Here is a 24,787-nt window from a genome sequence, read left to right on the forward strand (position 1 = left end):
GGTCAGCAAACCCAGAAGTGAGGTCACCACACCCGGAAGTGAGGTCAGCAAACCCGGAAGTGAGGTCAGCAAACCCGGAAGTGAGGTCACCAAACCCGGAAGTGACGTCACTAAACCCGGAAGTGAGGTCACAACACCCGGAAGTGAGGTCACCAAACCCGGAAGTGAGGTCACCAAACCCGGAAGTGACGTCACTAAACCCGGAAGTGAGGTCACCACACCCGGAAGTGACGTCACTAAACCCGGAAGTGAGGTCAGCATACCCGGAAGTGAGGTAAGCAGACCAGGAAAGTGAGGTCTGCTAATTCGGAACTCAGGTCTGCAAACCCAGAAGTGATTTCAGCAGACCCAGAAGTGACTTCAGCAAACCCGGAAGTGAGGTCAGCAAACCCGGAAGTGAGGTCACCACACCTGGAAGTGAGGTCACCACACCCGGAAGTGAGGTCAGCAAACCCGGAAGTGAGGTCACCACACCCGGAAGTGAGGTCACCAAACCCGGAAGTGACGTCACTAAACCCGGAAGTGAGGTCACCACACCCGGAAGTGAGGTCACCACACCCGGAAGAGAGGTCACCAAACCCGGAAGTGAGGTCACCACACCCGGAAGTGAGGTAACCAAACCCGGAAGTGACGTCACTAAACCCGGAAGTGAGGTCAGCAAACCCGGAAGTGAGGTCAGCAAACCCGGAAGTGAGGTCACCACACCCGGAAGTGAGGTCACCAAACCCGGAAGTGAGGTCACCACACCCGGAAGTGAGGTCACCAAACCCGGAAGTGACGTCACTAAACCCGGAAGTGAGGTCAGCATACCCGGAAGTGAGGTAAGCAGACCCAGAAAGTGAGGTCTGCTAATTCGGAACTCAGGTCTGCAAACCCAGAAGTGACTTCAGCAGACCCAGAATTGACTTCAGCAAACCCGGAAGTGAGGTCAGCAAACCCGGAAGTGAGGTCAGCAAACCCGGAAGTGAGGTCAGCAAACCCGGAAGTGAGGTCACCACAACCGGAAGTGAGGTCACCACACCCGGAAGTGAGGTCACCAAACCCGGATGTGACGTCACTAAACCCGGAAGTGATGTCAGCAAACCCGGAAGTGAGGTCAGCAAACCCGGAAGTGAGGTCACCACACCCGGAAGTGAGGTCAGCAAACCCGGAAGTGAGGTCACCAAACCCGGAAGTGAGGTCATCAAACCCGGAAGTGAGGTAAGCAGACCAGGAAAGTGAGGTCTGCTAATTCGGAACTCAGGTCTGCAAACCCAGAAGTGACTTCAGCAGACCCAGAAGTGACTTCAGCAAACCCGGAAGTGAGGTCAGCAAACCCGGAAGTGAGGTCACCACACCCGGAAGTGAGGTCACCACACCCGGAAGTGAGGTCAGCAAACCCGGAAGTGAGGTCACCACACCCGGAAGTGAGGTCACCAAACCCGGAAGTGACGTCACTAAACCCGGAAGTGAGGTCAGCAAACCCGGAAGTGAGGTCAGCAAACCCGGAAGTGAGGTCACCACACCCGGAAGTGAGGTCACCAAACCCGGAAGTGAGGTCACCACACCCGGAAGTGAGGTCACCAAACCCGGAAGTGACGTCACTAAACCCGGAAGTGAGGTCAGCAAACCCGGAAGTGAGGTCAGCAAACCCAGAAGTGAGGTCACCACACCCGGAAGTGAGGTCAGCAAACCCGGAAGTGAGGTCAGCAAACCCGGAAGTGAAGTCACCAAACCCGGAAGTGACGTCACTAAACCCGGAAGTGAGGTCACCACACCCGGAAGTGAGGTCACCAAACCCGGAAGTGAGGTCACCAAACCCGGAAGTGACGTCACTAAACCCGGAAGTGAGGTCACCACACCCGGAAGTGACGTCACTAAACCCGGAAGTGAGGTCAGCATACCCGGAAGTGAGGTAAGCAGACCAGGAAAGTGAGGTCTGCTAATTCGGAACTCAGGTCTGCAAACCCAGAAGTGATTTCAGCAGACCCAGAAGTGACTTCAGCAAACCCGGAAGTGAGGTCAGCAAACCCGGAAGTGAGGTCTCCACACCCGGAAGTGAGGTCACCACACCCGGAAGTGAGGTCAGCAAACCCGGAAGTGAGGTCACCACACCCGGAAGTGAGGTCACCAAACCCGGAAGTGACGTCAGCAAACCCGGAAGTGAGGTCACCACACCCGGAAGTGAGGTCACCACACCCGGAAGTGAGGTCACCAAACCCGGAAGTGAGGTCACCACACCCGGAAGTGAGGTAAGCAGACCAGGAAAGTGAGGTCTGCTAATTCGGAACTCAGGTCTGCAAACCCAGAAGTGACTTCAGCAGACCCAGAAGTGACTTCAGCAAACCCGGAAGTGAGGTCAGCAAACCCGGAAGTGAGGTCACCACACCCGGAAGTGAGCTCACCAAACCCGGAAGTGACGTCACTAAACCCGGAAGTGATGTCAGCAAACCCGGAAGTGAGGTCAGCAAACCCGGAAGTGAGGTCAGCAAACCCGGAAGTGAGGTCAGCAAACCCGGAAGTGAGGTCACCACAACCGGAAGTGAGGTCACCAAACCCGGAAGTGACGTCACTAAACCCGGAAGTGAGGTCAGCAAACCCGGAAGTGAGGTCAGCAAACCCGGAAGTGAGGTCACCACACCCGGAAGTGAGGTCAGCAAACCCGGAAGTGAGGTCACCACACCCGGAAGTGAGGTCGCCATACCCGGAAGTGACGTCACCAAACCCGGAAGTGAGGTCAGCAAACCCGGAAGTGAGGTCAGCAAACCCGGAAGTGAGGTCAGCAAACCCGGAAGTGAGGTCACCACACCCGGAAGTGAGGTCACCACACCCGGAAGTGAGGTCACCAAACCCGGAAGTGACGTCACTAAACCCGGAAGTGAGGTCAGCAAACCCGGAAGTGAGGTCAGCAAACCCAGAAGTGAGGTCACCACACCCGGAAGTGAGGTCAGCAAACCCGGAAGTGAGGTCACCAGACCCGGAAGTGAGGTCAGCAAACCCGGAAGTGAGGTCACCACACCCGGAAGTGAGGTCACCAAACCCGAAAGTGACGTCACTAAACCCGGAAGTGAGGTCAGCAAACCCGGAAGTGAGGTCAGCAAACCCGGAAGTGAGGTCACCACACCCGGAAGTGAGGTCACTAAACCCGGAAGTGAGGTCACCACACCCGGAAGTGAAGTCACCAAACCCGGAAGTGACGTCACTAAACCCGGAAGTGAGGTCACCACACCCGGAAGTGAGGTCACCAAATCCGGAAGTGAGGTCACCAAACCCGGAAGTGACGTCACTAAACCCGGAAGTGAGGTCACCACACCCGGAAGTGACGTCACTAAACCTGGAAGTGAAGTCAGCATACCCGGAAGTGAGGTAAGCAGACCAGGAAAGTGAGGTCTGCTAATTCGGAACTCAGGTCTGCAAACCCAGAAGTGATTTCAGCAGACCCAGAAGTGACTTCAGCAAACCCGGAAGTGAGGTCAGCAAACCCGGAAGTGAGGTCAGCAAACCCGGAAGTGAGGTCACCACACCCGGAAGTGAGGTCAGCAAACCCGGAAGTGAGGTCACCACACCCGGAAGTGAGGTCACCAAACCCGGAAGTGACGTCAGCAAACCCGGAAGTGAGGTCACCACACCCGGAAGTGAGGTCACCACACCCGGAAGTGAGGTCACCAAACCCGGAAGTGAGGTCACCACACCCGGAAGTGAGGTAACCAAACCCGGAAGTGACGTCACTAAACCCGGAAGTGAGGTCAGCAAACCCGGAAGTGAGGTCAGCAAACCCGGAAGTGAGGTCACCACACCCGGAAGTGAGGTCACCAAACCCGGAAGTGACGTCACCACACCCGGAAGTGAGGTCACCAAACCCGGAAGTGACGTCACTAAACCCGGAAGTGAGGTCAGCATACCCGGAAGTGAGGTCACCACACCCGGAAGTGAGGTCACCAAACCCGGAAGTGACGTCACTAAACCCGGAAGTGAGGTCACCACACCCGGAAGTGAGGTCAGCAAACCCGGAAGTGAGGTCACCACACCCGGAAGTGAGGTCAGCAAACCCGGAAGTGAGGTCACCAAACCCGGAAGTGAGGTCATCAAACCCGGAAGTGAGGTAAGCAGACCAGGAAAGTGAGGTCTGCTAATTCGGAACTCAGGTCTGCAAACCCAGAAGTGACTTCAGCAGACCCAGAAGTGACTTCAGCAAACCCGGAAGTGAGGTCAGCAAACCCGGAAGTGAGGTCACCACACCCGGAAGTGAGGTCACCACACCCGGAAGTGAGGTCAGCAAACCCGGAAGTGAGGTCACCACATCCAGAAGTGAGGTCACCAAACCCGGAAGTGACGTCACCACACCCGGAAGTGAGGTCAGCAAACCCGGAAGTGAGGTCACCACACCCAGAATTGAGGTCAGCAAACCCGGAAGTGAGGTCACCACACCCGGAAGTGAGGTCACCAAACCCGGAAGTGACGTCACTAAACCCGGAAGTGAGGTCAGCAAACCCGGAAGTGAGGTCAGGAAACCCGGAAGTGAGGTCAGCAAACCCGGAAGTGAGGTCACCAAACCCGGAAGTGAGGTCACCACACCCGGAAGTGAGGTCACCAAACCCGGAAGTGACGTCACTAAACCCGGAAGTGAGGTCACAACACCCGGAAGTGAGGTCAGCAAACCCAGAAGTGAGGTCACCACACCCGGAAGTGAGGTCAGCAAACCCGGAAGTGAGGTCAGCAAACCCGGAAGTGAGGTCACCAAACCCGGAAGTGACGTCACTAAACCCGGAAGTGAGGTCACAACACCCGGAATTGAGGTCACCAAACCCGGAAGTGAGGTCACCAAACCCGGAAGTGACGTCCCTAAACCCGGAAGTGAGGTCAGCAAACCCGGAAGTGAGGTCAGGAAACCCGGAAGTGAGGTCAGCAAACCCGGAAGTGAGGTCACCAAACCCGGAAGTGAGGTCACCACACCCGGAAGTGAGGTCACCACACCCGGAAGTGAGGTCACCAAACCCGGAAGTGACGTCACTAAACCCGGAAGTGAGGTCACCACACCCGGAAGTGAGGTCACCACGCCCGGAAGTGAGGTCACCAAACCCGGAAGTGAGGTCACCACACCCGGAAGTGAGGTAACCAAACCCGGAAGTGACGTCACTAAACCCGGAAGTGAGGTCAGCAAACCCGGAAGTGAGGTCACCACACCCAGAAGTGAGGTCACCACACCCGGAAGTGAGGTCACCAAACCCGGAAGTGAGGTCACCACACCCGGAAGTGAGGTCACCAAACCCGGAAGTGACGTCACTAAACCCGGAAGTGAGGTCAGCATACCCGGAAGTGAGGTCACCAAACCCGGAAGTGACGTCACTAAACCCGGAAGTGATGTCAGCAAACCCGGAAGTGAGGTCACCACACCCGGAAGTGAGGTCACCAAACCCGGAAGTGACGTCACCACACCCGGAAGTGAGGTCAGCAAACCCGGAAGTGAGGTCACCACACCCAGAAGTGAGGTCAGCAAACCCGGAAGTGAGGTCACCACACCCGGAAGTGAGGTCACCAAACCCGGAAGTGACGTCACTAAACCCGGAAGTGAGGTCAGCAAACCCGGAAGTGAGGTCAGGAAACCCGGAAGTGAGGTCAGCAAACCCGGAAGTGAGGTCAGGAAACCCGGAAGTGAGGTCACCACAAGCGGAAGTGAGGTCACCAAACCCGGAAGTGACGTCACTAAACCCGGAAGTGAGGTCAGCAAACCCGGAAGTGAGGTCAGCAAACCCAGAAGTGAGGTCACCACACCCGGAAGTGAGGTCAGCAAACCCGGAAGTGAGGTCAGCAAACCCGAAAGTGAGGTCACCAAACCCGGAAGTGACGTCACTAAACCCGGAAGTGAGGTCACAACACCCGGAAGTGAGGTCACCACACCCGGAAGTGAGGTAACCAAACCCGGAAGTGACGTCACTAAACCCGGAAGTGAGGTCAGCAAACCCGGAAGTGAGGTCAGCAAACCCGGAAGTGAGGTCACCACACCCGGAAGTGAGGTCACCAAACCCGGAACTGAGGTCACCACACCCGGAAGTGAGGTCACCAAACCCGGAAGTGACGTCACTAAACCCGGAAGTGAGGTCAGCATACCCGGAAGTGAGGTCACCACACCCGGAAGTGAGGTCACCAAACCCGGAAGTGACGTCACTAAACCCGGAAGTGATGTCAGCAAACCCGGAAGTGAGGTCAGCAAACCCGGAAGTGAGGTCACCACACCCGGAAGTGAGGTCACCACACCCGGAAGTGAGGTCAGCAAACCCGGAAGTGAGGTCACCACACCCGGAAGTGAGGTCACCAAACCCGGAAGTGACGTCACCACACCCGGAAGTGAGGTCAGCAAACCCGGAAGTGAGGTCACCACACCCAGAAGTGAGGTCAGCAAACCCGGAAGTGAGGTCACCACACCCGGAAGTGAGGTCACCAAACCCGGAAGTGACGTCACTAAACCCGGAAGTGAGGTCACCAAACCCGGAAGTGACGTCACTAAACCCGGAAGTGAGGTCAGCATACCCGGAAGTGAGGTCACCACACCCGGAAGTGAGGTCACCAAACCCGGAAGTGACGTCACTAAACCCGGAAGTGATGTCAGCAAACCCGGAAGTGAGGTCACCACACCCGGAAGTGAGGTCACCAAACCCGGAAGTGACGTCACCACACCCGGAAGTGAGGTCAGCAAACCCGGAAGTGAGGTCACCACACCCAGAAGTGAGGTCAGCAAACCCGGAAGTGAGGTCACCACACCCGGAAGTGAGGTCACCAAACCCAGAAGTGACGTCACTAAACCCGGAAGTGATGTCAGCAAACCCGGAAGTGAGGTCAGGAAACCCGGAAGTGAGGTCAGCAAACCCTGAAGTGAGGTCAGGAAACCCGGAAGTGAGGTCACCACAAGCGGAAGTGAGGTCACCAAACCCGGAATTGACGTCACTAAACCCGGAAGTGAGGTCAGCAAACCCGGAAGTGAGGTCAGCAAACCCAGAAGTGAGGTCACCACACCCGGAAGTGAGGTCAGCAAACCCGGAAGTGAGGTCAGCAAACCCGGAAGTGAGGTCACCAAACCCGGAAGTGACGTCACTAAACCCGGAAGTGAGGTCACAACACCCGGAAGTGAGGTCACCAAACCCGGAAGTGAGGTCACCAAACCCGGAAGTGACGTCACTAAACCCGGAAGTGAGGTCACCACACCGGAAGTGACGTCACTAAACCCGGAAGTGAGGTCAGCATACCCGGAAGTGAGGTAAGCAGACCAGGAAAGTGAGGTCTGCTAATTCGGAACTCAGGTCTGCAAACCCAGAAGTGATTTCAGCAGACCCAGAAGTGACTTCAGCAAACCCAGAAGTGAGGTCAGCAAACCCGGAAGTGAGGTCACCACACCTGGAAGTGAGGTCACCACACCCGGAAGTGAGGTCACCAAACCCGGAAGTGAGGTCACCACACCCGGAAGTGAGGTAACCAAACCCGGAAGTGACGTCACTAAACCCGGAAGTGAGGTCAGCAAACCCGGAAGTGAGGTCAGCAAACCCGGAAGTGAGGTCACCACACCCGGAAGTGAGGTCACCAAACCCGGAAGTGAGGTCACCACACCCGGAAGTGAGGTCACCAAACCCGGAAGTGACGTCACTAAACCCGGAAGTGAGGTCAGCATACCCGGAAGTGAGGTCACCACACCCGGAAGTGAGGTCACCAAACCCGGAAGTGACGTCACTAAACCCGGAAGTGATGTCAGCAAACCCGGAAGTGAGGTCAGCAAACCCGGAAGTGAGGTCACCACACCCGGAAGTGAGGTCAGCAAACCCGGAAGTGAGGTCACCAAACCCGGAAGTGAGGTCATCAAACCCGGAAGTGAGGTAAGCAGACCAGGAAAGTGAGGTCTGCTAATTCGGAACTCAGGTCTGCAAACCCAGAAGTGACTTCAGCAGACCCAGAAGTGACTTCAGCATACCCGGAAGTGAGGTCAGCAAACCCGGAAGTGAGGTCACCACACCCGGAAGTGAGGTCACCACACCCGGAAGTGAGGTCACCACACCCGGAAGTGAGGTCAGCAAACCCGGAAGTGAGGTCACCACACCCGGAAGTGAGGTCAGCAAACCCGGAAGTGACGTCACCACACCCGGAAGTGAGGTCAGCAAACCCGGAAGTGAGGTCACCACACCCGGAAGTGAGGTCAGCAAACCCGGAAGTGAGGTCACCACACCCGGAAGTGAGGTCACCAAACCCGGAAGTGAGGTCAGCAAACCCGGAAGTGAGGTCAGCAAACCCAGAAGTGAGGTCACCACACCCGGAAGTGAGGTCAGCAAACCCGGAAGTGAGCTCAGCAAACCTGGAAGTGAGGTCACCAAACCCGGAAGTGACGTCACTAAACCCGGAAGTGAGGTCACAACACCCGGAAGTGAGGTCACCAAACCCGGAAGTGAGGTCACCAAACCCGGAAGTGACGTCACTAAACCCGGAAGTGAGGTCACCACACCCCGAAGTGACGTCACTAAACCCGGAAGTGAGGTCAGCATACCCGGAAGTGAGGTAAGCAGACCAGGAAAGTGAGGTCTGCTAATTCGGAACTCAGGTCTGCAAACCCAGAAGTGATTTCAGCAGACCCAGAAGTGACTTCAGCAAACCCGGAAGTGAGGTCAGCAAACCCGGAAGTGAGGTCACCACACCTGGAAGTGAGGTCACCACACCCGGAAGTGAGGTCAGCAAACCCGGAAGTGAGGTCACCACACCCGGAAGTGAGGTCACCAAACCCGGAAGTGACGTCACTAAACCCGGAAGTGATGTCAGCAAACCCGGAAGTGAGGTCAGCAAACCCGGAAGTGAGGTCACCACACCCGGAAGTGAGGTCAGCGAACCCGGAAGTGAGGTCACCAAACCCGGAAGTGAGGTCATCAAACCCGGAAGTGAGGTAAGCAGACCAGGAAAGTGAGGTCTGCTAATTCGGAACTCAGGTCTGCAAACCCAGAAGTGACTTCAGCAGACCCAGAAGTGACTTCAGCAAACCCGGAAGTGAGGTCAGCAAACCCGGAAGTGAGGTCACCACACCCGGAAGTGAGGTCACCACACCCGGAAGTGAGGTCAGCAAACCCGGAAGTGAGGTCACCACACCCGGAAGTGAGGTCACCACACCCGGAAGTGAGGTCAGCAAACCCGGAAGTGAGGTCAGCAAACCCGGAAGTGAGGTCACCACACCCGGAAGTGAGGTCAGCAAACCCGGAAGTGAGGTCACCACACCCGGAAGTGAGGTCACCAAACCCGGAAGTGACGTCACTAAACCCGGAAGTGAGGTCAGCAAACCCGGAAGTGAGGTCACCACACCCGGAAGTGAGGTCACCAAACCCGGAAGTGAGGTCACCACACCCGGAAGTGAGGTCACCAAACCCGGAAGTGACGTCACTAAACCCGGAAGTGAGGTCAGCAAACCCGGAAGTGAGGTCAGCAAACCCGGAAGTGAGGTCAGCAAACCCGGAAGTGAGGTCAGCAAACCCGGAAGTGAGGTCAGCAAACCCGGAAGTGAGGTCACCAAACCCGGAAGTGAGGTCACCACACCCGGAAGTGAGGTCAGCAAACCCGGAAGTGAGGTCACCACATCCGGAAGTGAGGTCACCAAACCCGGAAGTGACGTCACCACACCCGGAAGTGAGGTCACCAAACCCGGAAGTGAGGTCACCACACCCAGAATTGAGGTCAGCAAACCCGGAAGTGAGGTCACCACACCCGGAAGTGAGGTCACCAAACCCGGAAGTGACGTCACTAAACCCGGAAGTGAGGTCAGCAAACCCGGAAGTGACGTCAGGAAACCCGGAAGTGAGGTCAGCAAACCCGGAAGTGAGGTCACCAAACCCGGAAGTGAGGTCACCACACCCGGAAGTGAGGTCACCAAACCCGGAAGTGACGTCACTAAACCCGGAAGTGAGGTCACAACACCCGGAAGTGAGGTCAGCAAACCCAGAAGTGAGGTCACCACACCCGGAAGTGAGGTCAGCAAACCCGGAAGTGAGGTCACCAAACCCGGAAGTGACGTCACTAAACCCGGAAGTGAGGTCACAACACCCGGAAGTGAGGTCACCAAACCCGGAAGTGAGGTCACCAAACCCGGAAGTGACGTCACTAAACCCGGAAGTGAGGTCACCACACCCGGAAGTGACGTCACTAAACCCGGAAGTGAGGTCAGCATACCCGGAAGTGAGGTAAGCAGACCAGGAAAGTGAGGTCTGCTAATTCGGAACTCAGGTCTGCAAACCCAGAAGTGATTTCAGCAGACCCAGAAGTGAGGTCAGCAAACCCGGAAGTGAGGTCACCACACCCGGAAGTGAGGTCACCAAACCCGGAAGTGACGTCACTAAACCCGGAAGTGAGGTCACCACACCCGGAAGTGAGGTCACCACACCCGGAAGTGAGGTCACCAAACCCGGAAGTGAGGTCACCACACCCGGAAGTGAGGTAACCAAACCCAGAAGTGACGTCACTAAACCCGGAAGTGAGGTCAGCAAACCCGGAAGTGAGGTCAGCAAACCCGGAAGTGAGGTCACCACACCCGGAAGTGAGGTCACCAAACCCGGAAGTGAGGTCACCACACCCGGAAGTGAGGTCACCAAACCCGGAAGTGACGTCACTAAACCCGGAAGTGAGGTCAGCATACCCGGAAGTGAGGTCACCAAACCCGGAAGTGACGTCACTAAACCCGGAAGTGATGTCAGCAAACCCGGAAGTGATGTCACCACACCCGGAAGTGAGGTCACCAAACCCGGAAGTGACGTCACCACACCCGGAAGTGACTTCAGCAAACCCGGAAGTGAGGTCACCACACCCAGAAGTGAGGTCAGCAAACCCGGAAGTGAGGTCACCACACCCGGAAGTGAGGTCACCAAACCCGGAAGTGACGTCATTAAACCCGGAAGTGAGGTCAGCAAACCCGGAAGTGAGGTCAGGAAACCCGGAAGTGAGGTCAGCAAACCCGGAAGTGAGGTCAGGAAACCCGGAAGTGAGGTCACCACAAGCGGAAGTGAGGTCACCAAACCCGGAAGTGACGTCAGTAAACCCGGAAGTGAGGTCAGCAAACCCGGAAGTGAGGTCAGCAAACCCAGAAGTGAGGTCACCACACCCGGAAGTGAGGTCAGCAAACCCGGAAGTGAGGTCAGCAAACCCGAAAGTGAGGTCACCAAACCCGGAAGTGACGTCACTAAACCCGGAAGTGAGGTCACAACACCCGGAAGTGAGGTCACCACACCCGGAAGTGAGGTAACCAAACCCGGAAGTGACGTCACTAAACCCGGAAGTGAGGTCAGCAAACCCGGAAGTGAGGTCAGCAAACCCGGAAGTGAGGTCACCACACCCGGAAGTGAGGTCACCAAACCCGGAACTGAGGTCACCACACCCGGAAGTGAGGTCACCAAACCCGGAAGTGACGTCACTAAACCCGGAAGTGAGGTCAGCATACCCGGAAGTGAGGTCACCACACCCGGAAGTGAGGTCACCAAACCCGGAAGTGACGTCACTAAACCCGGAAGTGATGTCAGCAAACCCGGAAGTGAGGTCAGCAAACCCGGAAGTGAGGTCACCACACCCGGAAGTGAGGTCACCACACCCGGAAGTGAGGTCAGCAAACCCGGAAGTGAGGTCACCACACCCGGAAGTGAGGTCACCAAACCCGGAAGTGACGTCACTAAACCCGGAAGTGAGGTCAGCAAACCCGGAAGTGAGGTCAGGAAACCCGGAAGTGAGGTCAGCAAACCCGGAAGTGAGGTCACCAAACCCGGAAGTGAGGTCACCACACCCGGAAGTGACGTCACTAAACCCGGAAGTGAGGTCAGCAAACCCGGAAGTGAGGTCAGCAAACCCAGAAGTGAGGTCACCACACCCGGAAGTGAGGTCAGCAAACCCGGAAGTGAGGTCAGCAAACCCGGAAGTGAGGTCACCAAACCCGGAAGTGACGTCACTAAACCCGGAAGTGAGGTCACAACACCCGGAAGTGAGGTCACCAAACCCGGAAGTGAGGTCACCAAACCCGGAAGTGACGTCACTAAACCCGGAAGTGAGGTCACCACACCCGGAAGTGACGTCACTAAACCCGGAAGTGAGGTCAGCATACCCGGAAGTGAGGTAAGCAGACCAGGAAAGTGAGGTCTGCTAATTCGGAACTCAGGTCTGCAAACCCAGAAGTGATTTCAGCAGACCCAGAAGTGACTTCAGCAAACCCAGAAGTGAGGTCAGCAAACCCGGAAGTGAGGTCACCACACCTGGAAGTGAGGTCACCACACCCGGAAGTGAGGTCAGCAAACCCGGAAGTGAGGTCACCACACCCGGAAGTGACGTCACTAAACCCGGAAGTGAGGTCAGCATACCCGGAAGTGAGGTAAGCAGACCAGGAAAGTGAGGTCTGCTAATTCGGAACTCAGGTCTGCAAACCCGGAAGTGATTTCAGCAGACCCAGAAGTGTCTTCAGCAAACCCGGAAGTGAGGTCAGCAAACCCGGAAGTGAGGTCAGCATACCCGGAAGTGAGGTCACCACACCCGGAAGTGAGGTCACCAAACCCGGAAGTGACGTCACTAAACCCGGAAGTGATGTCAGCAAACCCGGAAGTGAGGTCAGCAAACCCGGAAGTGAGGTCACCACACCCGGAAGTGAGGTCAGCAAACCCGGAAGTGAGGTCACCAAACCCGGAAGTGAGGTCATCAAACCCGGAAGTGAGGTAAGCAGACCAGGAAAGTGAGGTCTGCTAATTCGGAACTCAGGTCTGCAAACCCAGAAGTGACTTCAGCAGACCCAGAAGTGACTTCAGCAAACCCGGAAGTGAGGTCACCAAACCCGGAAGTGAGGTCATCAAACCCGGAAGTGAGGTAAGCAGACCAGGAAAGTGAGGTCTGCTAATTCGGAACTCAGGTCTGCAAACCCGGAAGTGATTTCAGCAGACCCAGAAGTGACTTCAGCAAACCCGGAAGTGAGGTCACCACACCCGGAAGTGAGCTCACCAAACCCGGAAGTGACGTCACTAAACCCGGAAGTGATGTCAGCAAACCCGGAAGTGAGGTCAGCAAACCCGGAAGTGAGGTCACCACACCCGGAAGTGAGGTCACCAAACCCGGAAGTGAGGTCACCACACCCGGAAGTGAGGTCACCAAACTCGGAAGTGACGTCACTAAACCCGGAAGTGAGTTCAGCAAACCCGGAAGTGAGGTCAGCAAACCCGGAAGTGAGGTCACCACACCCGGAAGTGAGGTCACCAAACCCGGAAGTGAGGTCACCACACCCGGAAGTGAGGTCAGCAAACCCGGAAGTGACGTCACTAAACCCGGAAGTGAGGTCAGCAGACCCAGAAGTGACTTCAGCAAACCCGGAAGTGAGGTCAGCAAACCCGGAAGTGAGGTCACCACACCCGGAAGTGAGGTCACCACACCCGGAAGTGAGGTCAGCAAACCCGGAAGTGAGGTCACCACACCCGGAAGTGAGGTCACCAAACCCGGAAGTGACGTCACTAAACCCGGAAGTGATGTCAGCAAACCCGGAAGTGAGGTCAGCAAACCCGGAAGTGAGGTCACCAGACCCGGAAGTGAGGTCAGCAAACCCGGAAGTGAGGTCACCACACCCGGAAGTGAGGTCACCAAACCCGAAAGTGACGTCACTAAACCCGGAAGTGAGGTCAGCAAACCCGGAAGTGAGGTCAGCAAACCCGGAAGTGAGGTCACCACACCCGGAAGTGAGGTCACTAAACCCGGAAGTGAGGTCACCACACCCGGAAGTGAAGTCACCAAACCCGGAAGTGACGTCACTAAACCCGGAAGTGAGGTCACCACACCCGGAAGTGAGGTCAGCAAACCCGGAAGTGAGGTCACCAAACCCGGAAGTGACGTCACTAAACCCGGAAGTGAGGTCACCACACCCGGAAGTGACGTCACTAAACCTGGAAGTGAAGTCAGCATACCCGGAAGTGAGGTAAGCAGACCAGGAAAGTGAGGTCTGCTAATTCGGAACTCAGGTCTGCAAACCCAGAAGTGATTTCAGCAGACCCAGAAGTGACTTCAGCAAACCCGGAAGTGAGGTCAGCAAACCCGGAAGTGAGGTCAGCAAACCCGGAAGTGAGGTCACCACACCCGGAAGTGAGGTCACCAAACCCGGAAGTGACTTCAGCAAACCCGGAAGTGAGGTCACCAAACCCGGAAGTGAGGTCATCAAACCCGGAAGTGAGGTAAGCAGACCAGGAAAGTGAGGTCTGCTAATTCGGAACTCAGGTCTGCAAACCCGGAAGTGATTTCAGCAGACCCAGAAGTGACTTCAGCAAACCCGGAAGTGAGGTCACCACACCCGGAAGTGAGCTCACCAAACCCGGAAGTGACGTCACTAAACCCGGAAGTGATGTCAGCAAACCCGGAAGTGAGGTCAGCAAACCCGGAAGTGAGGTCACCACACCCGGAAGTGAGGTCACCAAACCCGGAAGTGAGGTCACCACACCCGGAAGTGAGGTCACCAAACTCGGAAGTGACGTCACTAAACCCGGAAGTGAGTTCAGCAAACCCGGAAGTGAGGTCAGCAAACCCGGAAGTGAGGTCACCACACCCGGAAGTGAGGTCACCAAACCCGGAAGTGAGGTCACCACACCCGGAAGTGAGGTCAGCAAACCCGGAAGTGACGTCACTAAACCCGGAAGTGAGGTCAGCAGACCCAGAAGTGACTTCAGCAAACCCGGAAGTGAGGTCAGCAAACCCGGAAGTGAGGTCACCACACCCGGAAGTGAGGTCACCACACCCGGAAGTGAGGTCAGCAAACCCGGAAGTGAGGTCACCACACCCGGAAGTGAGGTCACCAAACCCGGAAGTGACGTCACTAAACCCGGAAGTGATGTCAGCAAACCCGGAAGTGAGGTCAGCAAACCCGGAAGTGAGGTCACCAGACCCGGAAGTGAGGTCAGCAAACCCGGAAGTGAGGTCACCACACCCGGAAGTGAGGTCACCAAACCCGAAAGTGACGTCACTAAACCCGGAAGTGAGGTCAGCAAACCCGGAAGTGAGGTCAGCAAACCCGGAAGTGAGGTCACCACACCCGGAAGTGAGGTCACTAAACCCGGAAGTGAGGTCACCACACCCGGAAGTGAAGTCACCAAACCCGGAAGTGACGTCACTAAACCCGGAAGTGAGGTCACCACACCCGGAAGTGAGGTCAGCAAACCCGGAAGTGAGGTCACCAAACCCGGAAGTGACGTCACTAAACCCGGAAGTGAGGTCACCACACCCGGAAGTGACGTCACTAAACCTGGAAGTGAAGTCAGCATACCCGGAAGTGAGGTAAGCAGACCAGGAAAGTGAGGTCTGCTAATTCGGAACTCAGGTCTGCAAACCCAGAAGTGATTTCAGCAGACCCAGAAGTGACTTCAGCAAACCCGGAAGTGAGGTCAGCAAACCCGGAAGTGAGGTCAGCAAACCCGGAAGTGAGGTCACCACACCCGGAAGTGAGGTCACCAAACCCGGAAGTGACGTCAGCAAACCCGGAAGTGAGGTCACCACACCCGGAAGTGAGGTCACCACACCCGGAAGTGAGGTCACCAAACCCGGAAGTGAGGTCACCACACCCGGAAGTGAGGTAACCAAACCCGGAAGTGACGTCACTAAACCCGGAAGTGAGGTCAGCAAACCCGGAAGTGAGGTCAGCAAACCCGGAAGTGAGGTCACCACACCCGGAAGTGAGGTCACCAAACCCGGAAGTGACGTCACCACACCCGGAAGTGAGGTCACCAAACCCGGAAGTGACGTCACTAAACCCGGAAGTGAGGTCAGCATACCCGGAAGTGAGGTCACCACACCCGGAAGTGAGGTCACCAAACCCGGAAGTGACGTCACTAAACCCGGAAGTGAGGTCACCACACCCGGAAGTGAGGTCAGCAAACCCGGAAGTGAGGTCACCACACCCGGAAGTGAGGTCAGCAAACCCGGAAGTGAGGTCACCAAACCCGGAAGTGAGGTCATCAAACCCGGAAGTGAGGTAAGCAGACCAGGAAAGTGAGGTCTGCTAATTCGGAACTCAGGTCTGCAAACCCAGAAGTGACTTCAGCAGACCCAGAAGTGACTTCAGCAAACCCGGAAGTGAGGTCAGCAAACCCGGAAGTGAGGTCACCACACCCGGAAGTGAGGTCACCACACCCGGAAGTGAGGTCAGCAAACCCGGAAGTGAGGTCACCACATCCGGAAGTGAGGTCACCAAACCCGGAAGTGACGTCACCACACCCGGAAGTGAGGTCACCAAACCCGGAAGTGAGGTCACCACACCCAGAATTGAGGTCAGCAAACCCGGAAGTGAGGTCACCACACCCGGAAGTGAGGTCACCAAACCCGGAAGTGACGTCACTAAACCCGGAAGTGAGGTCAGCAAACCCGGAAGTGAGGTCAGGAAACCCGGAAGTGAGGTCAGCAAACCCGGAAGTGAGGTCACCAAACCCGGAAGTGAGGTCACCACACCCGGAAGTGAGGTCACCAAACCCGGAAGTGACGTCACTAAACCCGGAAGTGAGGTCACAACACCCGGAAGTGAGGTCAGCAAACCCAGAAGTGAGGTCACCACACCCGGAAGTGAGGTCAGCAAACCCGGAAGTGAGGTCAGCAAACCCGGAAGTGAGGTCACCAAACCCGGAAGTGACGTCACTAAACCCGGAAGTGAGGTCACAACACCCGGAATTGAGGTCACCAAACCCGGAAGTGAGGTCACCAAACCCGGAAGTGACGTCACTAAACCCGGAAGTGAGGTCACCACACCCAGAAGTGAGGTCACCACACCCGGAAGTGAGGTCACCAAACCCGGAAGTGAGGTCACCACACCCGGAAGTGAGGTCACCAAACCCGGAAGTGACGTCACTAAACCCGGAAGTGAGGTCAGCATACCCAGAAGTGAGGTCACCAAACCCGGAAGTGACGTCACTAAACCCGGAAGTGATGTCAGCAAACCCGGAAGTGAGGTCACCACACCCGGAAGTGAGGTCACCAAACCCGGAAGTGACGTCACCACACCCGGAAGTGAGGTCAGCAAACCCGGAAGTGAGGTCACCACACCCAGAAGTGAGGTCAGCAAACCCGGAAGTGAGGTCACCACACCCGGAAGTGAGGTCACCAAACCCGGAAGTGACGTCACTAAACCCGGAAGTGAGGTCAGCAAACCCGGAAGTGAGGTCAGGAAACCCGGAAGTGAGGTCAGCAAACCCGGAAGTGAGGTCAGGAAACCCGGAAGTGAGGTCACCACAAGCGGAAGTGAGGTCACCAAACCCGGAAGTGACGTCACTAAACCCGGAAGTGAGGTCAGCAAACCCGGAAGTGAGGTCAGCAAACCCAGAAGTGAGGTCACCACACCCGGAAGTGAGGTCAGCAAACCCGGAAGTGAGGTCAGCAAACCCGAAAGTGAGGTCACCAAACCCGGAAGTGACGTCACTAAACCCGGAAGTGAGGTCACAACACCCGGAAGTGAGGTCACCACACCCGGAAGTGAGGTAACCAAACCCGGAAGTGACGTCACTAAACCCGGAAGTGAGGTCAGCAAACCCGGAAGTGAGGTCAGCAAACCCGGAAGTGAGGTCACCACACCCGGAAGTGAGGTCACCAAACCCGGAACTGAGGTCACCACACCCGGAAGTGAGGTCACCAAACCCGGAAGTGACGTCACTAAACCCGGAAGTGAGGTCAGCATACCCGGAAGTGAGGTCACCACACCCGGAAGTGAGGTCACCAAACCCGGAAGTGACGTCACTAAACCCGGAAGTGATGTCAGCAAACCCGGAAGTGAGGTCAGCAAACCCGGAAGTGAGGTCACCACACCCGGAAGTGAGGTCACCACACCCGGAAGTGAGGTCAGCAAACCCGGAAGTGAGGTCACCACACCCGGAAGTGAGGTCACCAAACCCGGAAGTGACGTCACCACACCCGGAAGTGAGGTCAGCAAACCCGGAAGTGAGGTCACCACACCCAGAAGTGAGGTCAGCAAACCCGGAAGTGAGGTCACCACACCCGGAAGTGAGGTCACCAAACCCGGAAGTGACGTCACTAAACCCGGAAGTGAGGTCAGCAAACCCGGAAGTGAGGTCAGCAAACCCAGAAGTGAGGTCACCACACCCGGAAGTGAGGTCAGCAAACCCGGAAGTGAGGTCAGCAAACCCGAAAGTGAGGTCACCAAACCCGGAAGTGAGGTCACCAAACCCGGAAGTGAGGTCAGCAAACCCGGAAGTGAGGTCACCAAACCCGGAAGTGAGGTCACCACACCCGGAAGTGACGTCACTAAACCCGGAAGTGAGGTCAGCAAACCCGGAAGTGAGGTCAGCAAACCCAGAAGTGAGGTCACCACACCCGGAAGTGAGGTCAGCAAACCCGGAAGTGAGGTCAGCAAACCCGGAAGTGAGGTCACCAAACCCGGAAGTGACGTCACTAAACCCGGAAGTGAGGTCACCAAACCCGGAAGTGAGGTCACCAAACCCGGAAGTGAGGTCACCAAACCCGGAAGTGACGTCACTAAACCCGGAAGTGAGGTCACCACACCCGGAAGTGACGTCACTAAACCCGGAAGTGAGGTCACCACACCCGGAAGTGAGGTCACCAAACCCGGAAGTGAGGTCACCACACCCGGAAGTGAGGTCACCAAACCCGGAAGTGACGTCACTAAACCCGGAAGTGAGGTCAGCAAACCCGGAAGTGAGGTCAGCAAACCCAGAAGTGAGGTCACCACACCCGGAAGTGAGGTCAGCAAACCCGGAAGTGAGCTCAGCAAACCTGGAAGTGAGGTCACCAAACCCGGAAGTGACGTCACTAAACCCGGAAGTGACGTCACCAGACCCGGAAGTGAGGTCAGCAAACCCGGAAGTGAGGTCACCACACCCGGAAGTGAGGTCAGCAAACCCGGAAGTGAGGTCAGCAAACCCGGAAGTGAGGTCACCAAACCCGGAAGTGACGTCACTAAACCCGGAAGTGAGGTCAGCAAACCCGGAAGTGAGGTCAGCAAACCCGGAAGTGAGGTCACCAAACCCGGAAGTGAGGTCACCACACACGGAAGTGAGGTCACCAAACCCAGAAGTGACGTCACTAAACCCGGAAGTGAGGTCAGCATACCCGGAAGTGAGGTCACCACACCCGGAAGTGAGGTCACCAAACCCGGAAGTGACGTCACTAAACCCGGAAGTGATGTCAGCAAACCCGGAAGTGAGGTCACCACACCCGGAAGTGAGGTCACCACACCCGGAAGTGAGGTCACCACACCCGGAAGTGAGGTCAGCAAACCCGGAAGTGAGGTCACCACACCCAGAAGTGAGGTCAGCAAACCCGGAAGTGAGGTCACCACACCCGGAAGTGAGGTCACCAAACCCAGAAGTGACGTCACTAAACCCGGAAGTGATGTCAGCAAACCCGGAAGTGAGGTCAGGAAACCCGGAAGTGAGGTCAGCAAACCCTGAAGTGAGGTCAGGAAACCCGGAAGTGAGGTCACCACAAGCGGAAGTGAGGTCACCAAACCCGGAATTGACGTCACTAAACCCGGAAGTGAGGTCAGCAAACCCGGAAGTGAGGTCAGCAAACCCAGAAGTGAGGTCACCACACCCGGAAGTGAGGTCAGCAAACCCGGAAGTGAGGTCAGCAAACCCGGAAGTGAGGTCACCAAACCCGGAAGTGACGTCACTAAACCCGGAAGTGAGGTCACAACACCCGGAAGTGAGGTCACCAAACCCGGAAGTGAGGTCACCAAACCCGGAAGTGACGTCACTAAACCCGGAAGTGAGGTCACCACACCGGAAGTGACGTCACTAAACCCGGAAGTGAGGTCAGCATACCCGGAAGTGAGGTAAGCAGACCAGGAAAGTGAGGTCTGCTAATTCGGAACTCAGGTCTGCAAACCCAGAAGTGATTTCAGCAGACCCAGAAGTGACTTCAGCAAACCCAGAAGTGAGGTCAGCAAACCCGGAAGTGAGGTCACCACACCTGGAAGTGAGGTCACCACACCCGGAAGTGAGGTCACCAAACCCGGAAGTGAGGTCACCACACCCGGAAGTGAGGTAACCAAACCCGGAAGTGACGTCACTAAACCCGGAAGTGAGGTCAGCAAACCCGGAAGTGAGGTCAGCAAACCCGGAAGTGAGGTCACCACACCCGGAAGTGAGGTCACCAAACCCGGAAGTGAGGTCACCACACCCGGAAGTGAGGTCACCAAACCCGGAAGTGACGTCACTAAACCCGGAAGTGAGGTCAGCATACCCGGAAGTGAGGTCACCACACCCGGAAGTGAGGTCACCAAACCCGGAAGTGACGTCACTAAACCCGGAAGTGATGTCAGCAAACCCGGAAGTGAGGTCAGCAAACCCGGAAGTGAGGTCACCACACCCGGAAGTGAGGTCAGCAAACCCGGAAGTGAGGTCACCAAACCCGGAAGTGAGGTCATCAAACCCGGAAGTGAGGTAAGCAGACCAGGAAAGTGAGGTCTGCTAATTCGGAACTCAGGTCTGCAAACCCAGAAGTGACTTCAGCAGACCCAGAAGTGACTTCAGCATACCCGGAAGTGAGGTCAGCAAACCCGGAAGTGAGGTCACCACACCCGGAAGTGAGGTCACCACACCCGGAAGTGAGGTCAGCAAACCCGGAAGTGAGGTCACCACACCCGGAAGTGAGGTCAGCAAACCCGGAAGTGACGTCACCACACCCGGAAGTGAGGTCAGCAAACCCGGAAGTGAGGTCACCACACCCGGAAGTGAGGTCAGCAAACCCGGAAGTGAGGTCACCACACCCGGAAGTGAGGTCACCAAACCCGGAAGTGACGTCACTAAACCCGGAAGTGAGGTCAGCAAACCCGGAAGTGAGGTCACCACACCCGGAAGTGAGGTCACCAAACCCGGAAGTGAGGTCACCACACCCGGAAGTGAGGTCACCAAACCCGGAAGTGACGTCACTAAACCCGGAAGTGAGGTCAGCAAACCCGGAAGTGAGGTCAGCAAACCCAGAAGTGAGGTCACCACACCCGGAAGTGAGGTCAGCAAACCCGGAAGTGAGCTCAGCAAACCTGGAAGTGAGGTCACCAAACCCGGAAGTGACGTCACTAAACCCGGAAGTGAGGTCACAACACCCGGAAGTGAGGTCACCAAACCCGGAAGTGAGGTCACCAAACCCGGAAGTGACGTCACTAAACCCGGAAGTGAGGTCACCACACCCCGAAGTGACGTCACTAAACCCGGAAGTGAGGTCAGCATACCCGGAAGTGAGGTAAGCAGACCAGGAAAGTGAGGTCTGCTAATTCGGAACTCAGGTCTGCAAACCCAGAAGTGATTTCAGCAGACCCAGAAGTGACTTCAGCAAACCCGGAAGTGAGGTCAGCAAACCCGGAAGTGAGGTCACCACACCTGGAAGTGAGGTCACCACACCCGGAAGTGAGGTCAGCAAACCCGGAAGTGAGGTCACCACACCCGGAAGTGAGGTCACCAAACCCGGAAGTGACGTCACTAAACCCGGAAGTGATGTCAGCAAACCCGGAAGTGAGGTCAGCAAACCCGGAAGTGAGGTCACCACACCCGGAAGTGAGGTCAGCGAACCCGGAAGTGAGGTCACCAAACCCGGAAGTGAGGTCATCAAACCCGGAAGTGAGGTAAGCAGACCAGGAAAGTGAGGTCTGCTAATTCGGAACTCAGGTCTGCAAACCCAGAAGTGACTTCAGCAGACCCAGAAGTGACTTCAGCAAACCCGGAAGTGAGGTCAGCAAACCCGGAAGTGAGGTCACCACACCCGGAAGTGAGGTCACCACACCCGGAAGTGAGGTCAGCAAACCCGGAAGTGAGGTCACCACACCCGGAAGTGAGGTCACCAAACCCAGAAGTGAGGTCAGCAAACCCGGAAGTGAGGTCAGCAAACCCGGAAGTGAGGTCACCACACCCGGAAGTGAGGTCAGCAAACCCGGAAGTGAGGTCACCACACCCGGAAGTGAGGTCACCAAACCCGGAAGTGACGTCACTAAACCCGGAAGTGAGGTCAGCAAACCCGGAAGTGAGGTCACCACACCCGGAAGTGAGGTCACCAAACCCGGAAGTGAGGTCACCACACCCGGAAGTGAGGTCACCAAACCCGGAAGTGACGTCACTAAACCCGGAAGTGAGGTCAGCAAACCCGGAAGTGAGGTCAGCAAACCCGGAAGTGAGGTCAGCAAACCCGGAAGTGAGGTCAGCAAACCCGGAAGTGAGGTCACCAAACCCGGAAGTGAGGTCACCACACCCGGAAGTGAGGTCACCACACCCGGAAGTGAGGTCAGCAAACCCGGAAGTGAGGTCACCACATCCGGAAGTGAGGTCACCAAACCCGGAAGTGACGTCACCACACCCGGAAGTGAGGTCACCAAACCCGGAAGTGAGGTCACCACACCCAGAATTGAGGTCAGCAAACCCGGAAGTGAGGTCACCACACCCGGAAGTGAGGTCACCAAACCCGGAAGTGACATCACTAAACCCGGAAGTGAGGTCAGCAAACCCGGAAGTGACGTCAGGAAACCCGGAAGTGAGGTCAGCAAACCCGGAAGTGAGGTCACCAAACCCGGAAGTGAGGTCACCACACCCGGAAGTGAGGTCACCAAACCCGGAAGTGACGTCACTAAACCCGGAAGTGAGGTCACAACACCCGGAAGTGAGGTCAGCAAACCCAGAAGTGAGGTCACCACACCCGGAAGTGAGGTCAGCAAACCCGGAATTGAGGTCAGCAAACCCGGAAGTGAGGTCACCAAACCCGGAAGTGACGTCACTAAACCCGGAAGTGAGGTCACAACACCCGGAAGTGAGGTCACCAAACCCGGAAGTGAGGTCACCAAACCCGGAAGTGACGTCACTAAACCCGGAAGTGAGGTCACCACACCCGGAAGTGACGTCACTAAACCCGGAAGTGAGGTCAGCATACCCGGAAGTGAGGTAAGCAGACCAGGAAAGTGAGGTCTGCTAATTCGGAACTCAGGTCTGCAAACCCAGAAGTGATTTCAGCAGACCCAGAAGTGACTTCAGCAAACCCGGAAGTGAGGTCAGCAAACCCGGAAGTGAGGTCACCACACCTGGAAGTGAGGTCACCACACCCGGAAGTGAGGTCAGCAAACCCGGAAGTGAGGTCACCACACCCGGAAGTGAGGTCACCCAACCCGGAAGTGACGTCACTAAACCCGGAAGTGAGGTCACCACACCCGGAAGTGAGGTCACCACACCCGGAAGTGAGGTCACCAAACCCGGAAGTGAGGTCACCACACCCGGAAGTGAGGTAACCAAACCCAGAAGTGACGTCACTAAACCCGGAAGTGAGGTCAGCAAACCCGGAAGTGAGGTCAGCAAACCCGGAAGTGAGGTCACCACACCCGGAAGTGAGGTCACCAAACCCGGAAGTGAGGTCACCACACCCGGAAGTGAGGTCACCAAACCCGGAAGTGACGTCACTAAACCCGGAAGTGAGGTCAGCATACCCGGAAGTGAGGTCACCAAACCCGGAAGTGACGTCACTAAACCCGGAAGTGATGTCAGCAAACCCGGAAGTGATGTCACCACACCCGGAAGTGAGGTCACCAAACCCGGAAGTGACGTCACCACACCCGGAAGTGACTTCAGCAAACCCGGAAGTGAGGTCACCACACCCAGAAGTGAGGTCAGCAAACCCGGAAGTGAGGTCACCACACCCGGAAGTGAGGTCACCAAACCCGGAAGTGACGTCACTAAACCCGGAAGTGAGGTCAGCAAACCCGGAAGTGAGGTCAGGAAACCCGGAAGTGAGGTCAGCAAACCCGGAAGTGAGGTCAGGAAACCCGGAAGTGAGGTCACCACAAGCGGAAGTGAGGTCACCAAACCCGGAAGTGACGTCACTAAACCCGGAAGTGAGGTCAGCAAACCCGGAAGTGAGGTCAGCAAACCCAGAAGTGAGGTCACCACACCCGGAAGTGAGGTCAGCAAACCCGGAAGTGAGGTCAGCAAACCCGAAAGTGAGGTCACCAAACCCGGAAGTGACGTCACTAAACCCGGAAGTGAGGTCACAACACCCGGAAGTGAGGTCACCACACCCGGAAGTGAGGTAACCAAACCCGGAAGTGACGTCACTAAACCCGGAAGTGAGGTCAGCAAACCCGGAAGTGAGGTCAGCAAACCCGGAAGTGAGGTCACCACACCCGGAAGTGAGGTCACCAAACCCGGAACTGAGGTCACCACACCCGGAAGTGAGGTCACCAAACCCGGAAGTGACGTCACTAAACCCGGAAGTGAGGTCAGCATACCCGGAAGTGAGGTCACCACACCCGGAAGTGAGGTCACCAAACCCGGAAGTGACGTCACTAAACCCGGAAGTGACGTCACTAAACCCGGAAGTGAGGTCAGCAAACCCGGAAGTGAGGTCACCACACCCGGAAGTGAGGTCACCACACCCGGAAGGGAGGTCAGCAAACCCGGAAGTGAGGTCACCACACCCGGAAGTGAGGTCACCAAACCCGGAAGTGACGTCACCACACCCGGAAGTGAGGTCAGCAAACCCGGAAGTGAGGTCACCACACCCAGAAGTGAGGTCAGCAAACCCGGAAGTGAGGTCACCACACCCGGAAGTGAGGTCACCAAACCCGGAAGTGACGTCACTAAACCCGGAAGTGAGGTCAGCAAACCCGGAAGTGAGGTCAGGAAACCCGGAAGTGAGGTCAGCAAACCCGGAAGTGAGGTCACCAAACCCGGAAGTGAGGTCACCACACCCGGAAGTGACGTCACTAAACCCGGAAGTGAGGTCAGCAAACCCGGAAGTGAGGTCAGCAAACCCAGAAGTGAGGTCACCACACCCGGAAGTGAGGTCAGAAAAACCCGGAAGTGAGGTC

Source organism: Coturnix japonica, unplaced genomic scaffold (genome assembly GCF_054131305.1).
Source record: "Coturnix japonica strain WE unplaced genomic scaffold, WE-NBRP24 Scf042, whole genome shotgun sequence".
Classification (NCBI taxonomy): Eukaryota; Metazoa; Chordata; class Aves; order Galliformes; family Phasianidae; genus Coturnix; species Coturnix japonica.